The sequence below is a fragment of the Schistocerca cancellata genome, chromosome 2, assembly GCF_023864275.1.
Source record: "Schistocerca cancellata isolate TAMUIC-IGC-003103 chromosome 2, iqSchCanc2.1, whole genome shotgun sequence".
In the NCBI taxonomy this organism is placed as follows: domain Eukaryota; kingdom Metazoa; phylum Arthropoda; class Insecta; order Orthoptera; family Acrididae; genus Schistocerca; species Schistocerca cancellata.
Window position 1 is genome coordinate 103,818,013 of NC_064627.1, and position 15,384 is coordinate 103,833,396.

The following is a 15,384-nucleotide window of genomic DNA, read 5'->3' on the forward strand; positions in this document are numbered from 1 at the left end:
TAGTTTTTCCATTCGTCTGTAAAGAATTCGTGTAAGTATTTTGCAGCTGTGGCTTATTAAACTGATTGTTCAGTAATTTTCACATCTGTCAACACCTGCTTTCTTTGGGATTGGAATTATTACATTCTTCTTGAAGTCTGACGGTATTTCGCCTGTTTCATACATCTTGCTCACCAGATGGTAGAGTTTTGTCAGGGCTGGCTCTCCCAAGGCCGTCAGTAGTTCTACTGGAATGTTGTCTACTCCGGGGGCCTTGTTTCGACTCAGGTCTTTCAGTGCTCTGTCAAACTCTTCACGCAGTATCGTATCTCCCATTTCATCTTCATCTACATCCTCTTCCATTTCCATAATATTGTCCTCAAGTACATCGTCCTTGTATAGACCCTCTATATACTCCTTCCACCTTTCTGCTTTCCCTTCTTTGCTTAGAACTGGGTTTCCATCTGAGCTCTTGATGTTCATACAAGTGGTTCTCTTATCTCCAAAGGTCTCTTTAATTTTCCTGTAGGCAGTATCTATCTTACCCCTAGTGAGATAAGCCTCTACATCCTTACATTTGTCCTCTAGCCATCCCTGCTTAGCCATTCTCCACTTCCTGTCGATCTCATTTTTGAGACGTTTGTTTTCCTTTTTGCCTGCTTCATTTACTGCATTTTTATATTTTCTCCTTTCATCAATTAAATTCAATATTTCTTCTGTTACCCAAGGATTTCTACTAGCCCTCGTCTTTTTACCTACTTGATCCTCTGCTGCCTTCACTACTTCATCCCTCAAAGCTACCCATTCTTCTTCTACTGTATTTCTTTCCCCCATTCCTGTCAATTGTTCCCTTATGCTCTCCCTGAAACTCTGTACAACCTCTGGTTCTTTCAGTTTATCCAGGTCCCATCTCCTTAAATTCCCACCTTTTTGCAGTTTCTTCAGTTTTAATCTACAGGTCATAACCAATAGATTGTGGTCAGAGTCCACATCTGCCCCTGAAAATGTCTTACAATTTAAAACCTGGTTCCTAAATCTCTGTCTTACCATTATATAATCTATCTGATACCTTTTAGTATCTCCAGGGTTCTTCCATGTATACAACCTTCTATCATGATTCTTAAACCAAGTGTTAGCTATGATTAAGTTGTGCTCTGTGCAAAATTCTACCAGGCGGCTTCCTCTTTCATTTCTTAGCCCCAATCCATATTCACCTACTACGTTTCCTTCTCTCCCTTTTCCTACACTCGAATTCCAGTCACCAATGACTATTATACAGTGAGACTAGCGATGATATAATCAAATACTTAATGATTTCAGTGTCAGCTCGACTGCACTCCCTGTAAGAGAATCTTAATACTAACTAAATTTTGTGGAAGGGGTTCAAGGCTTTCCTATTTTTAGTTAGCTGGTAAAATAACGTCGAAAAAGCAGTTAAGTTTACCACTGGAAATTTTATTCTACTCACAAAACAATGTTTATAAATTACACTACTGATAAAAGGAAATATTTTAATACAGGATGATAAAAACCAACTGCGTTCAACAAAAATGTGAACGAATATTCCCTGAATGGGTTTCCAAGCTCTACAATAGATTGAAGGATGATCTATGCCATATCACATCTATAATCTAGGTTTAAGTCAACTGGTATTTCTTCTAATTTTAGCTTTTGCTCAAAGAGGAGTGTGACATTCCCGAATGTTACGCTACCTTTCCCCATATCTATTATCGCTCGTCTCTCATTTAAAAAAATCTGCACCTATAATCAAATCTACAGTTAGTTTAGGTATAATCACGAAGTTGGCTTCGATCTTTTGATCTTGGCACGAAAGAGTTAACCTTGTTTGTCTCGTAACTTCCGTAGCATTGTTTCTAATAGGACCTCCTACTTTAATCTTATGTGCTTTCAGAAGTGGCAATTCCTCATTGGCATTACACTGCATGAATAAATTTTCTGAGATCGCGGTCAGTTCACTTCCGCTATCAATTACAATATTGACTGGGATATGCTTTACCATGGCCTTCACAATTGGTTCATTTCGAAAGGGTTGGTTCTGTTCTTCTTCTTCTTGCATCAACGAATCCTCCATTGCATCATACATGAGTCTTTTCAGGAATTTCCCTTGTGAATTCGAACTTTCTGTAGGATAAGCTTCGACTGCTACTTCTCTCTCTTTTATTTCCTCTTCTATTTCTTCCTTCATTTACAATTTCTTCAACATCCTCTACTTTTTCCTCATCTTCGTCTATCTTCTCCTTCTTCGTCGCTACTTTCACATCATCGCATTTAAATGCTCTAATTATCGCTTCATAACTTTCTTCATTATATACGTTGAGTTGTGTGCCCACTAGTAACTTAATTTCAACTTCTGTCACCTGCGCATTATCCTCATTGAATTCACTTTCCCTGGTTTCCATCTCAAATAGCTCTGCAATACTCATTACTTCATCCTTTCCTCCTACATTCGTTGTGTATTCCTCTGGTAATTCATCTTCCTCGTCAGCATTCTCCCAATTAATTTCGTCCCAACATGATATTTTTATTTTCCTGTCTTCGATTTCATCTGGTCCCTGCAGTTTTGTTTCTTCCTTCTTCTCTTCTCGTGATAAGGTATTTACTTCTCTGTTCAAGGTGCTGCAATTATCCTGGGTCGGTGCGTCATTGTCTTTGGCATGGGCGCTTAGCTGTCAATTCGAACGTTTTTCGGGGTTTGGTGGTCTTACCTCCACCTCTTCTATCTGTATTCTCTTTTCTTGTTCAGATTGTTGATATTGGTTTCTTTGTTGATAATTTGTCGGTCTATTGGTTCTCCAATAACCGTTCCGGTTGTCATTGTTCCCTCTGTAATAGTTGTTGCCGTTCCTGGGTGAATTATAGTTATTGCCGTATTCTCTTCTAAATCCATAACCGTTTTTTTTGTTAAAATCTGTTGTCGTTTCTTGGTGCGAAGTTATCACATGTTTCGAAATTATTGTTTCTTCGTACTGTGTCTTGTGGCTTCCACTGCTTTTCGCTTTCGTTTTCACGTGCGCTTCGTCTTTTTCTTGCGTCATCTTCCGAAAATATAAACTCTGGTTCCCTTATAATTCCTTTAAATGCTTCGACGTCATTGCCTCCGCGACCTACTAATGATTGCTGGTATTTCAATGGTAACTTCGTCGCGCATAATTTAATCACCTCTCCGTCACTATATGGTACATTTAAGCATTGATTTTTCTTTGCCATTACTTCGAAAAATTTCACGGGACTCTTCTCTCCTGAATTTTCAAAATATGGGTTCTGTAATAATTCGTACTTCACTCTGTTCTGTGCTTCGCTGGACCAATATCGTGAGAGAAACACATAAGTCTAATTTGTGTGCTAGCGTCCAGTGTTCTGGTAATCCTACTCGGAATTGATCAATAAAAGTTCGTAGATGTAATGAGTTTCCTTCTCGAAAGTGTTGAATGATGAGGAAACGATCGTTGTCGTACTTCGTCATAGTTTCATATGAAATTCGCGATTCTTCGCCACTTTTGTTTTTGATCATTTCTTTCGTCGTTCTTTCCGGTTGTGGTAGATCCATTGGATGTTGTCCACTGTAACTTTCGCCTACCCTTGCGTAATATCGTTGAAGTGGTACGAAATAATTTTCTTCCATCGGTTGAGAACGTGTAGCTGAACTCATTGCACTGTACTCTTCGCGACCTGGCTTTCTATTGTCACGTATTGGTTCGGTATCTTGTCTGGCTAACCTTGCCGCTTCATTGCACGATCCAAACTGTCTTGAAACATAAATTTGTGGTTCTGCATGTGTTTGTGGTGCCGTTTGCTCATCAAGAATTTCGAAACGTGTTTGTTGGTGTGCAGGCTGTCTGATTTCGCGTATGTTACTTTCCGCCTGTGATTGGAATCGAAAATGCATGATATCTTCGTTAATTGCTTGTGTTTCCGGTGCTGTTACAAATGCGGATGTGGTTGCAGACTCAGTGCTTGTTCGATCCTGTTCACTATGCTCTTCAATAGTTTGCAACAACTCTGTTCGCAATTTCTGAAATTGTTGCTTCGTTTGCGCTTCTATTTTGACTATGCGGTTATCATATCTTTTCAGCGCTACATTTGTGATACGTTTGTGTAACACAGTGTTTTCAACAACAGCTGTACCTGCTGCTTGTCTAGTAATTACGTTTATCTGTTTCTCTAGTTTATTGACTTCTCCCTGGGTGATGTTACGTAATGTTTTGATCTCGTCCTGAATGTCATTACGCAATGTTTGTACGTCCGCTTGTACCTTGTCAATGTCTGTTCTCAATTGATTGTGACCTGTTATTAAGTTTCCTATCACTTCTCGAGATTCTTTTGCCTCGTCTTCAATATGACTTAGGTGTAACTGAATTTTCTTGTTTTGTTCTTTAATCTCACGCATTTGTCTCATGGTTTCTGCAATTTGTTGCGTCGTTTCTGCATTCTGAATTTTAGTTTGGTTCGCAATTTCTTTATTTTGTCTTGACATGGTTTCCGTCATTTGTTGTAATAATTCTGCCAGATTGGTGGGCCCTATTGCGTTTTCTTCCGACGTCCTACGCTCTGCACTTTCGCCCAAGTGTTGGTTTGCAACCGATTGCATTGAACTGTGCGGTGACACGTTTCTCCTCGCATTCCTTGTACTCTGTGGTGAGGGAGCTCTGATTACTTGTACTATGGGTTCTACGTATTCAAGACGCAAGTTAGAATCCTCATCGACTGTCTCTCTACTTTCCTGCTCCTCTGTCGTATGCTGACCTACGTTTTCTATGCCTTGGCGTACATTATCCTCGTTATGTTGCGTTATATGTCCTATTTCTTGCGATACTGCATCGTCTGTTGTACTGTCCTGAATTCTCTGTCCGTCTTCATGCTGGGTCTCTACCTCAATTCGGTCAATGTCTCGCTCTGCCATTGCTCTTCTTTCCGATACTCTTATTTTCTGTTTTAAAAGCAATTCACGCGCCCTACTTCGCGTTTCATAAACGTTTTGTTCACACGACTTGACACTTATTATACCCAAGACTGACAATCCATTCACTTACTTGTTGGGTCAGAACCAACTTGTCAACGATGTATCCGCCACCTGTGCGCCCGCATTGGAGAGAAAAAACTTAATTCTAACAATATTATAATTTATAACTTAATTAAGCTATTGTCTCTGCTGGAATGTCTTACTTTCTATTGAATACTTTCTTACTATCTATCGCTGCAGCTACTGTTTTCAACTATCTATGCAATCATGGTATTTTACCATCCTGGCAGGGTCCCCATTCTCTAACATTCTGCGTGATGTCTGTTTGTTCTAAGTCGTGTCTCCCTACCACTTTCGCGCAACGACGCTCTGAGCGTGTTTTTTAGGGAATTGACTAGTTTGAACGTGGGACCTGTTGCTGGTAAGGAGATGCCAGACCACACATGACATGTAGAGTTCAGAAGAGTTCAGTGAGACTAGCGATGATATAATCAAATACTTAATGATTTCAGTGTCATCTCCACTGCACTCCCTGTAAGAGAATCTTAATACTAACTAAATTTTGTGGAAGGGGTTCAAGTCTTTCCTATTTTTAGTTAGCTGGTAAAATAACGTCAAAAAAGCAGTTAAGTTTACCATTGAAAATTTTATTCTACTCACAAAACATTGTTTATAAATTGCACTATTGATACAAGGAAATATTTTAATACAGGGTGATAAAAACCAACTGCGTTCAACAAAAATGTGAATGAATATTCCCTGAATGGGTTTCCAAGTTCTACAATGGATCGAAAGATGACCTATGCCATATCGCATCTATAATCTAGGTTTAAGTTAAGTTTCATAAAAAGAGAAAACTATCAAAATGGTCTACAGTGACCCTAAATTATCTTTAATTACTTATCTAACTTGTTGTAAATTACAGTGACTGATGTGGCTTCTCAATAATTACATAACAGAAAAATCACCGCATTTCAGATTTTTACTTCAAGTACCAAATGTGAACACCATGAGATTTAATTGACGATCGACACTAGTAGTACGTAAAAAGGGGATGTAGCAGATGAGACTTCTGCAGTTCTGAGTGAAGCGTTATGCGCTGTTATGCGGCATCACGTGTGATCATTACCTTGACGGTGTTTAGGCAGCGTCAGGGGGCGGCGGGCGGTGCAGCTCCGCTCACCTCGCTGTCTCGGAAGGAAATCTCCCCTAACTTCTCCTTACTACAATTTACCAAAGTTGGTTTTAGAAAAGTTATCTGGCTGTGTTTTCAACTGACCAATCAGGGTCTCAGTGTTAACCTTAAGCTCCGCCTACAAAAATTCTGTCTATCCAATGAAAAACGTTATACTTTTCGTGGTGGGGCAATATTTTTTTAAAGTTTGCAACATAACAGAGACGCGAAAAAGTCTCATGCTAAAACTTGCAGCTGGTGTGACCCTTTTAGTGTTATCGTAAGATCTATACTGTTCTTCTGGAGGGCTCTATCTTTTAACATGGGCTGGGGGGTGGTTTTGGCGGTTGGCCGGCGATGTGGGTGTCCGTTCCTTATCGTAGGGACTCCTAGCCTACACGATTTTGCTCTTGGCTTCTGTTCTCGTTTCTCCCCTCGGAACTGCGTCTGTTTCACGGTGGGGAGGTATGACATGCATTTAGGCGTTCTTGTGTTCGTCTGTGGTATTCCATTTGCTCACTCGTTGATCGTATTGCTTTGGTTAATTCAATGTCAGGATTTATTCTGAGCTATGTGACATACTGCCGGATTTGCTTATCATGTCAGGGTTTTCATGGAAGGTGTTGGATTTGCCTGACACCTTACATTGTGCCAAAACAACAGCAATTGTGCTGCTGCTCTTCTCGAGTATCGACGCAGTGAAGTAATACGAAGAAGTCCTCTTTCTTGACTATTGGTGAAGGACACGATTCGCCAAGTTCGAATTAAGTGACGGTCTGGAAATTGCTCCTGGGAGAGGCCGACGGCCAACTGCGCGACACATTATTGCAGAAGTTACTGTTGCCATGGCTGAGAATGCTGGATGCAATGTGCGACCTTCAAGCAGTGCACGTACTTTGTTACAACGGTTGCATAAACCACGATCCACCGTTGTTTCGAGCAACAGTGGAACAATTGGTCGTCACACCGAGCATTTTTTAACCTGAACATAAACATGGTACGCAGTTAACAAATGTTACGGTCTTATGTGGAAATTTCAATATATATTTCTCTCAGCGATTTATTAGTTATTTATTTTACGCCTTGGAACTACGCTCATGGGACGACACCACAACAAGAAAGTACAGTTGGCTGTAAAAAAAAATTATTTTGGGTTCCTTTCAACAAAGCTCATCTAGATCACACATTTTGGGTATATTATAATTTGAAAAAAAAATATTTAGTTCTTGTTATGGAAGTTATTTAAAAGTAATACATGAAAAGATTTGTCGGTAGCTCTATCAGATTACATAAAATATCCTGAGCAGGAAATCTTTCTGTGGCATCAATTAGTGCCCGTCGTCAAAATGCGAGTATAATCAGTGGCTCTGTGGCTCTACGGTGTACATTATAATTAATAGGGAAAAGTAACACAAATGAAAGCAAGCGATAATTGGGGCAAATAGGTTCCTTTGAAAATGGGTGTCGAACGAGGTTTTTGTTAGTTACGTGCTAATGTGTCATTAAGGGCCTCCACTTACTTGAGTGTCGCATATTGTCCTACTCAGGACAAATGTATGCGGAACGTAAAAGTTTTGATTAGCTCCCCGTCTAGTTCGCCTCACATTCAACTCATACCTTACTTCAGTAATAAATACAGTACTACTGCAGCATGTAACATGTTGCAGTTAAATGTCCACTCATACGTGCACTACACGAGGTTCTCATAATTGGATGTAATACTGCACTCAGTTCTGCAGTGTTTCGAATTTCTTGAAATAGCCCTGGATCGGCTCTTAACTCTTAATAAGACTATACGATTTCCTGCTGCACTTCTTCAACCGTGTTATCAGTACTCTTGAATTATGAGATGAACCTAGAAAGAAAATCTAGTGGATTGAGGTCTGGTGATACTGAAGGACATGGTGCACAATGGTGTTATACCATACCTGCGTGTTAGAAGTCGTTGTACATCAACAGAGAAATATGTAAGCGTTTCCTTGTGAATGTACTACATTTCCCAACTTTCAAATCGAGTGAAATTTGAGCCCAACTAGATGGGTACATAATCGGGAAGTTTACATTTCAAATAAATTTGTAATAACTTGAACAATACCTAATTTAAGTCAATGGCAGTTAGCAGCTCCACTTTCGTAACAGTACTGCAAGCAGCTTGTTTTTGGGGACACGTTTATTGTTACGTTTTTGCTTCTTTACCTTTGCCAGTTATGCTAATAAGACGCTGAAATACCACGGAATAATAGAGTTTCCATGGGGAAGTAAAATTTTTAACTGTTTCTCTGGTACTGCAACTGGCGAGCATTGCGAGCCTATACACAATAGCCGGGTGGAAAGCCGGCAAAGAAAAAATTGCTGCATTTAATATGGCCGCAAAGTGATAAATGTACACAGTGTAAGAGCTAGGTAGCCAAGGTGCTGCAGAGTGACATAATAGGGAGAGAAGGATGCTGTCATTGTAGTTACCACGCAGAGTGGAGTAAGAAAACGTAACGAGGACACAAGAATAACTATTCCATAAAGTGATTCTGGAAAATACGTCAACCACACCTGCTGAAAGGCGAAGCTGAGATACTTTCACCTGCAATAAGGCCGATCAGAGGAGCTGACCAAACAAGCAAAGCAGGTCAAGTGCCGTTACTGTCACCCCACAGTATCAAGACAAATGAACCAGTCCTGTATAAGCGTTACTGCTGCTCTGGTAAGCGTTCTACTCAGTTTGCAGTTGTACAACAAGGGGCCGAGCTAATCTGCGCAGTGGTTAGCATACTGGAGCCGCATTCGGGAGGACGATGGTTCATATCCCCATCTGTCCATCCAAATTTATTTTTCTTGTGATTTCCCTGATTTCCTACAGACAAATGCTGGGATGGTTCGCCCGAAAAGGGGCACAGCAGGTTTCCTCCCACATTCTTTCATAATCTGAGCTCGTGTTCCGTGTCTAATGCCTGCAGCTGTCGATGTGACGCTACACTCCAATCTTCTTCCTTATTTCAATCCGGGGGCTACCTGTCTAACCGTCTTTGAATCTTTGATAGAACAGTAATGCCCACTTGGGACCGCAGTGCTGTCATATGAGTGAAGACTGATCGAGAGGTGTAGAATCATCATCCAGTGGGACATCTGGTGGATGGGCAGACTTCGATGCTGCCAGCCACACTCCTGTCAGAAGGATTCACTGCGACTCCACACGACTTCATGCAGATCATACCGATATGGCGGTGATGCCTCTCCTGAAATCAATTTACAGTGTAATCAGATATGCCTTCGTCACCCACTTCCTACCGGTGCTACCAACAGTGGCCACGGCAACAGCAGACGACGACGCCCACACAGTGGGACCACAGCCTCCGCGAAGTAACTGGGCGCTGACGTCGCTGCTTTCGGCACCACAGTGGGACGAGACGGAAGACCGCGCTCCGGTTTCGGAGCATTCCTGGCGTGCTGGAAGCACCCTGGAATTCAGTATAACTGTGCATCTTTTAGCAGTAAAGGTTTACTTTGTTGAAGGCCTGTGACCAGTGGTAGTGAACCAGGCAGATCTCGACCTCAATGACCTACTGTCACCGCCCAACATAGTGTCCGACGCTCCAGGGCGCTAGAGCTGGTGTCATACATCATCTGGCGTCGGCAGCGGTCCAGTGTCACAAGTTCAGCCTGATACAGCAGCTCGACTTCAGCAACTGCGTGCAGCTCAGCACTGTAATTATGATGAGTTACTCTGTTTTGCTTCGTTCTATTTTTTCTTTTGTGTACGGTCGTGATGGGACCTCATGTGTGTCACAGAAACTTGAAAGTATCGTGCAGCATGCCGATATGCCTCAATTTACCTGTAATTTAGAGTTTTTGTTTACTAGTGACTGATGTGGTGGCCGTATCGCAACTTGACTGGATACGAGTTACCATATATGTGGGCAGCGACATGTGCATGAGGCACATGCTGAACGGTTGGCCTCGAAGCGAATCAGTGAATCTCGTCGGGCCATGATACAGCGTAATGATTAATACACTTTGTGCCAGAGTCGTGTATATTAATGAGTATGAGTTATTTCAGCTCTTGTATTGCTGGATGGAGTTTACACAAATGCCGGAAACACGAGCTGCACTGTACAGGAGGCGACAGAAGCCCTCCAGAAGCGAGTGACTAAATTACATAAATATAACGAAGCTTTGCCCAGACAAGTACGGTTAGCAAATAGCAGATGAGCATAAAAAAACTCAGCCGTTAGACGCTAACGCGTTACTTGCTTTATCCATTCCTTCGATAGATTCTGTGGCGGCTAACTTGGTGACTGTTTTTGCTCGTAAGTCAAAAGTGGATGTGTCGGTATTTGTTATGATATGAAGGCTGCCCTAAGGTAAGGAAAATTCTCGGATGAAACACGTTTAAATGTGGCTAAGCTATTTTGGACAGCGAAGCCAAATCATACTTAATGTATCATGAGGGACTGAGTAAGGCACAGACGTCTGAGCAGTTTCAGAGTTCTTGTCAGCACTACCGCAAACAAAACACTGCCACGTTTTTTGAATTAAAATAAAATGCGGAGGCAGATAAAGTCATTTTTCAAAAAGCTGAGAATAGGGCCTTAGATGTGTTTTTAAGACGGTTCCGTCGTATATGTTCAGGACAACGAGGATGGCAAACCAGAATGAAAACTTCTGTTTTTATGCCAGCCACGCAACGTGAGGAAATCGATACTGTGACGTGAGGATGGAAAATCGTGACATTTTTTCTTCTGAGTTGAAATATTACACAGGGTGTTCCAGGAGGAATGGTAAATATGACGGGAACGATAATACGAAGCTAAAACTCCAAATAACATGACCTCTGAGGTGTATACCTCAAGAGCTAAGAGCACTTCTTCATCTTCGGTACTGTAAAACAAATCTCTTCCACCTGCAAGATCTTTGGTTTCCATGTTTTGGAAGGCGGTAGTATGGACCAAAGCAAGAAAAAATTTACCAGTAAACATGAGCTGTAAAATGCATGCCTTGAGCGCTATGGGCACTTGTTCAAGAGAAGAGATGTGTTCCACAGTATAGAAGATGAATAAGTGCTCATAGCTCTTAAGGTATGCAATTTAGAGATCATGTTTTCCAGACATTTTTGCTTCGAATGGTCGTCCCAGTCACATCCGAGAATACTGATCATTCCTCCAGGAACCACCTGTAGATGTAGTGCCAGCAAACCCGCTGGTATGAATGTGGGGTAGTAGGTCATCGGACTTGTGGACAGCGTCAAAACAAGTCTTCGTTAACCTCCAGAGAGAACTCCTGACGGCATCCCAGCTAACCGAAATACTGCAAAGCCATTGCAGAGACGGAATGGTGCTTGGTGGGTATAGTTAACGAAAGGGAACATAGATTTTTCGTGGACACAAAAGCTTATGTGGTTAGTAGCCAGTCTGGAACTTCTAGGTAGGAGGAGACTGGGGAGTCCACGATATAGGTTGAGTGGGGTAGATGAGAATGATGTGGCGTGGTTTGGATTGCCATAGTTCTATTTCATTACATGAGTGATGAACGTTCAAGAATACATGGAAATGGTGGAGGGATAGCTCACTACCCTGGGACATGATTTTCTCGATATGCATCACCCAAAAATTAAGCTTTGTCAGTGTCCTATCGAAGTCCCCAGAATATTGTGTCACCTGGGAACGACCAGTGCTAGCGTTACATCGACGCAATGTTTACCCATCATAAGATTGGTACCAAAGAAACTGTAGATGCATGTACTAAATATCATGTCACATGATTAAGTTCAAAAAAATGGCTCTGAGCACTATGGGACTCAACATCTTAGGTCATAAGTCCCCTAGAACTTAGAACTACTTAAACCATCACACACACCCATGCCCGAGGCAGGATTCGAACCTGCGACCGTAGCAGCCCCGCGGTTCCGGACTGCAGCGCCAGAACCGCACGGCCACCGCGGCCGGCCATGATTAAGTGTTAAGAGGCACAGGAAAGTTCCTCTGGATAAGTTTGTGTGTTGACCTCTCGAGTTAGATGTTGCGGATTGTGGAGTAATTAGAAAGCAATGATGAGCTACACATATCACACTTTTTGTGTGTGTAGAAGTGTAGTATAAAAGAAAGAAGTAGACGGAGGTAGCATGATTCCGGGGACCATTGATAATTTAGGCATGGACGGCGTGAGCCTATCATTGGGGTTACAGATTTCCGGTTTATATGTCCTGAATGAAGATGCTCTAGACAGGTCAGATGGGGTCCTTGGCCACAAGCATTGTGCTGACCCACTTGCACTGCGCAGAAAAATTAAACACTTAGTGGGAAGAGATAAATATTCTACCGAAGCTTTGTTCTTAATATTAGTGTAACCAGAAAAAAATTAGTACACCATTTTAGAGGTTTTCAGTTCACTCAAGATTTATTGTTGCAACAGTACACATGGAGTAAATGAAGTGATCACATTTACAGACCAACAGCACAAGCGGTTCTGAGGTACCAGGTATCGACCAATGCTGAAACACCCGTATTAGTACATGGTGTAGCTTCCACAGGTGACAATGCAGGCGCTGACTCTGGTATCAAGTTGATCGGCAGGTGGTGAATACCACCTTGGAATACGCTACCCCATACGTGATCGACCTGTTCAGGTAGTTATGTAAGAGTTGATGACTGACGAGTTGCACGGGCGACTTCTTGTCCCATCATATACCACACGTGCCCGTTTGGAGACAAGTCTAGAGACTGTTCTGCTCGAGGAAGTTGCAGCACGTCTTACAGAGCACATTGAGTTTCACGGGCAGTGTGTGGGAGAGCATTATCCTGTTGGAACAACGCATCTCCTTCCCGTTCCAAGAACGACAAAAGAGTAGGTCTAACACAGTTCTACACGTACCGAGCGCTGGTTGGCTTCCTCTCCAGAAACACCAAAGGTGAACAACAGTTGTAGATTATCCCACGCCAGACCATAAGGCCTGTAGTGGAGCTAGTGACCCTTGGACGAGACAGTTCTTACCAGGTGTACGTCGTAAGCGCAAAAGATCATCACAATCTGCTTTCATCGCTGACGAGCATGGCACGCCGTTCCACCTCCCAAGTGATCCTCTGCCATCACCAGTCGAGCCGTGCACGTCATGCTATGGCATGAGTGGAAGACGGGCTAGAGATGTGCGTGCAGGTAGTCACTCTGCCAGTAACTGGTTCGAAACAGTTCGTGTTGACACGTCTGGGTTCACAGGCCCTCTTATCTGTTCTGTGGTAGCTGTATGATCTGCCACTTCTGCCCTAACAAGACGACGATCCTGCCGGGCGTCTTTGCTGCGTGGACGTCCAGAACCACGTGTATGGGCGTTTTCACGTGAACACTGATAGCAGCATCTTTGCAGAACTGACGCAGAACTTCCAACTTGTGTGGCAGTTCTTCGAGAGGACCATCCCACCACTCGGAAGGTCACTAGCTCAGTTGACGGTAGGATCCACGAGTGTGTCTCCGTGGCATTGTTACCTGCTTGTGTCACACGTTTGCACCACAATAAGCCTTCCAGCTGTGAACATTCCCTATTAAACGGTAGACACAGATGGCAGTCTAGCATCTGTGCCTCTATGCTGGGCCGGCCGGTGTGACCGAGCGGTTCTAGGCGCTTCAGTCTGGAACCGCGCGACCGCTACGGTCGCAGGTTCGAATCCTGCCTCGGGCATGGATGTGTGTGGTGTCCTTAGGTTAGTTAGATTTAAGTAGTTCTAAGTTCTAGGGGACTGATGACCTCAGATGTTAAGTCCCATAGTGCTCAGAGCCCTTTGAACCATTTTTCGTCTATGCTGTGTTGGAGGACGACGTTGAAACCATTATCAGTACAATGAATATAACTCCACCTTCTCTCTGGAGTATGGGACTACGGCTGGTCAATATACAATAAAGTAATACTACTCTCGGTTATTTTAATTTTATTTCTTGGCTACCAGGTTCGACGATACAATACGTCATCTTCAGGTCTGCTTCAATCGAGTAACCTTCGTGTTACAAAATGCAGCAACAAGTTTGAGTGGATATTTTGACAGTTGCTGACAGTTGGCCAAGGTGCACGTTTGCCCATAGTAATCGTTACGAGACCAGTGCTGCCGTATTTTGTAACACGAAGGTTAACCAATTCAAGCAGGCCTGAAGATGACGTAGTGTATCGTCGAAACTGGTAGCCTAGAAATAAAACCTAAGTAACGGCGAATGGTATTGTTTTATTGGGCATTATCAGTACATCTAATATCCCCTAGGTGGCGTATGTATTATTTATTTCCAAATGTACTACTGTTTTCCAGCAGTGTATTTAATCCTAAAGGGCCGTTACCTCCAACACCAGAGATGCAGCATAGGTCACAAATACTTGTAATCCTTCAGTGTTCAGAAAGCTGTTCAGAATCACGAAGCACTTCCAGCCAGTAATGCAACAGTTCATTAACTAGCAGCTGGCTGACGAAATGGTTCAAATGGCTCTGAGCACTATGGGACTTAACATCTGAGGTCATCAGTCCCATAGAACTTAGAACTACTTAAACCTAACTAACCTAAGGACATCACACACATTCATGCCCCAGGCAGGATTCGAACCTGCGACCGTAGCGGTCACGCGGTACCAGACTGAAGTGCCTAGAAGCGCACGGCCACCTAGAACCGCACGGCCACAACGGCCGGCAGCTGGCTAATAGTATCGTTTAGCATACTGACAATCTATGGAGAGCAAGCGTTCTCATTATACCAAAGAAATCAGTAGATGGCACAAAACATACAGATTTCCTTGAGATTGCCTATGCTTGAATCCAAGGGCTGTTGCAGACGCATATCCTATATGAAACACAATGGAGTTTCTGGACAATTTAGACTGGTTAAATATTGACATCTTGGATATTCGGGAATCTAGCCGGATGTTCGCGTCGTTCTCGCACGATATTTCAACAGCGTGCCTCGCTGTCTTCTTCAGGTGCTACCTGAGTCTGGTCCTTGGGTAGATCGAGTCCAGTATTTATGTCTGGGAGGAGCTGGGCGTTCCCTAATCCGTCCGCGCCGGGTCGAGTGTTCCATCTGTGGTCCGCGCCCGCCAGACTCGGCTTCAATGGACCCCTCCAGTCGCAGATGTTCCGACTGCCGTCGGCGTCCGTTCTGGCCGTCCTCAACGGATGTGGTTATAATCTGAGGTGTGTCAGACCTGGTCTGAGATATTGGGTACTCTATCTCCTGACTGTTACTAAGATTTCCACTTCTGTTCCGTGCTTGGCGCTCCCTAATCGGTCCG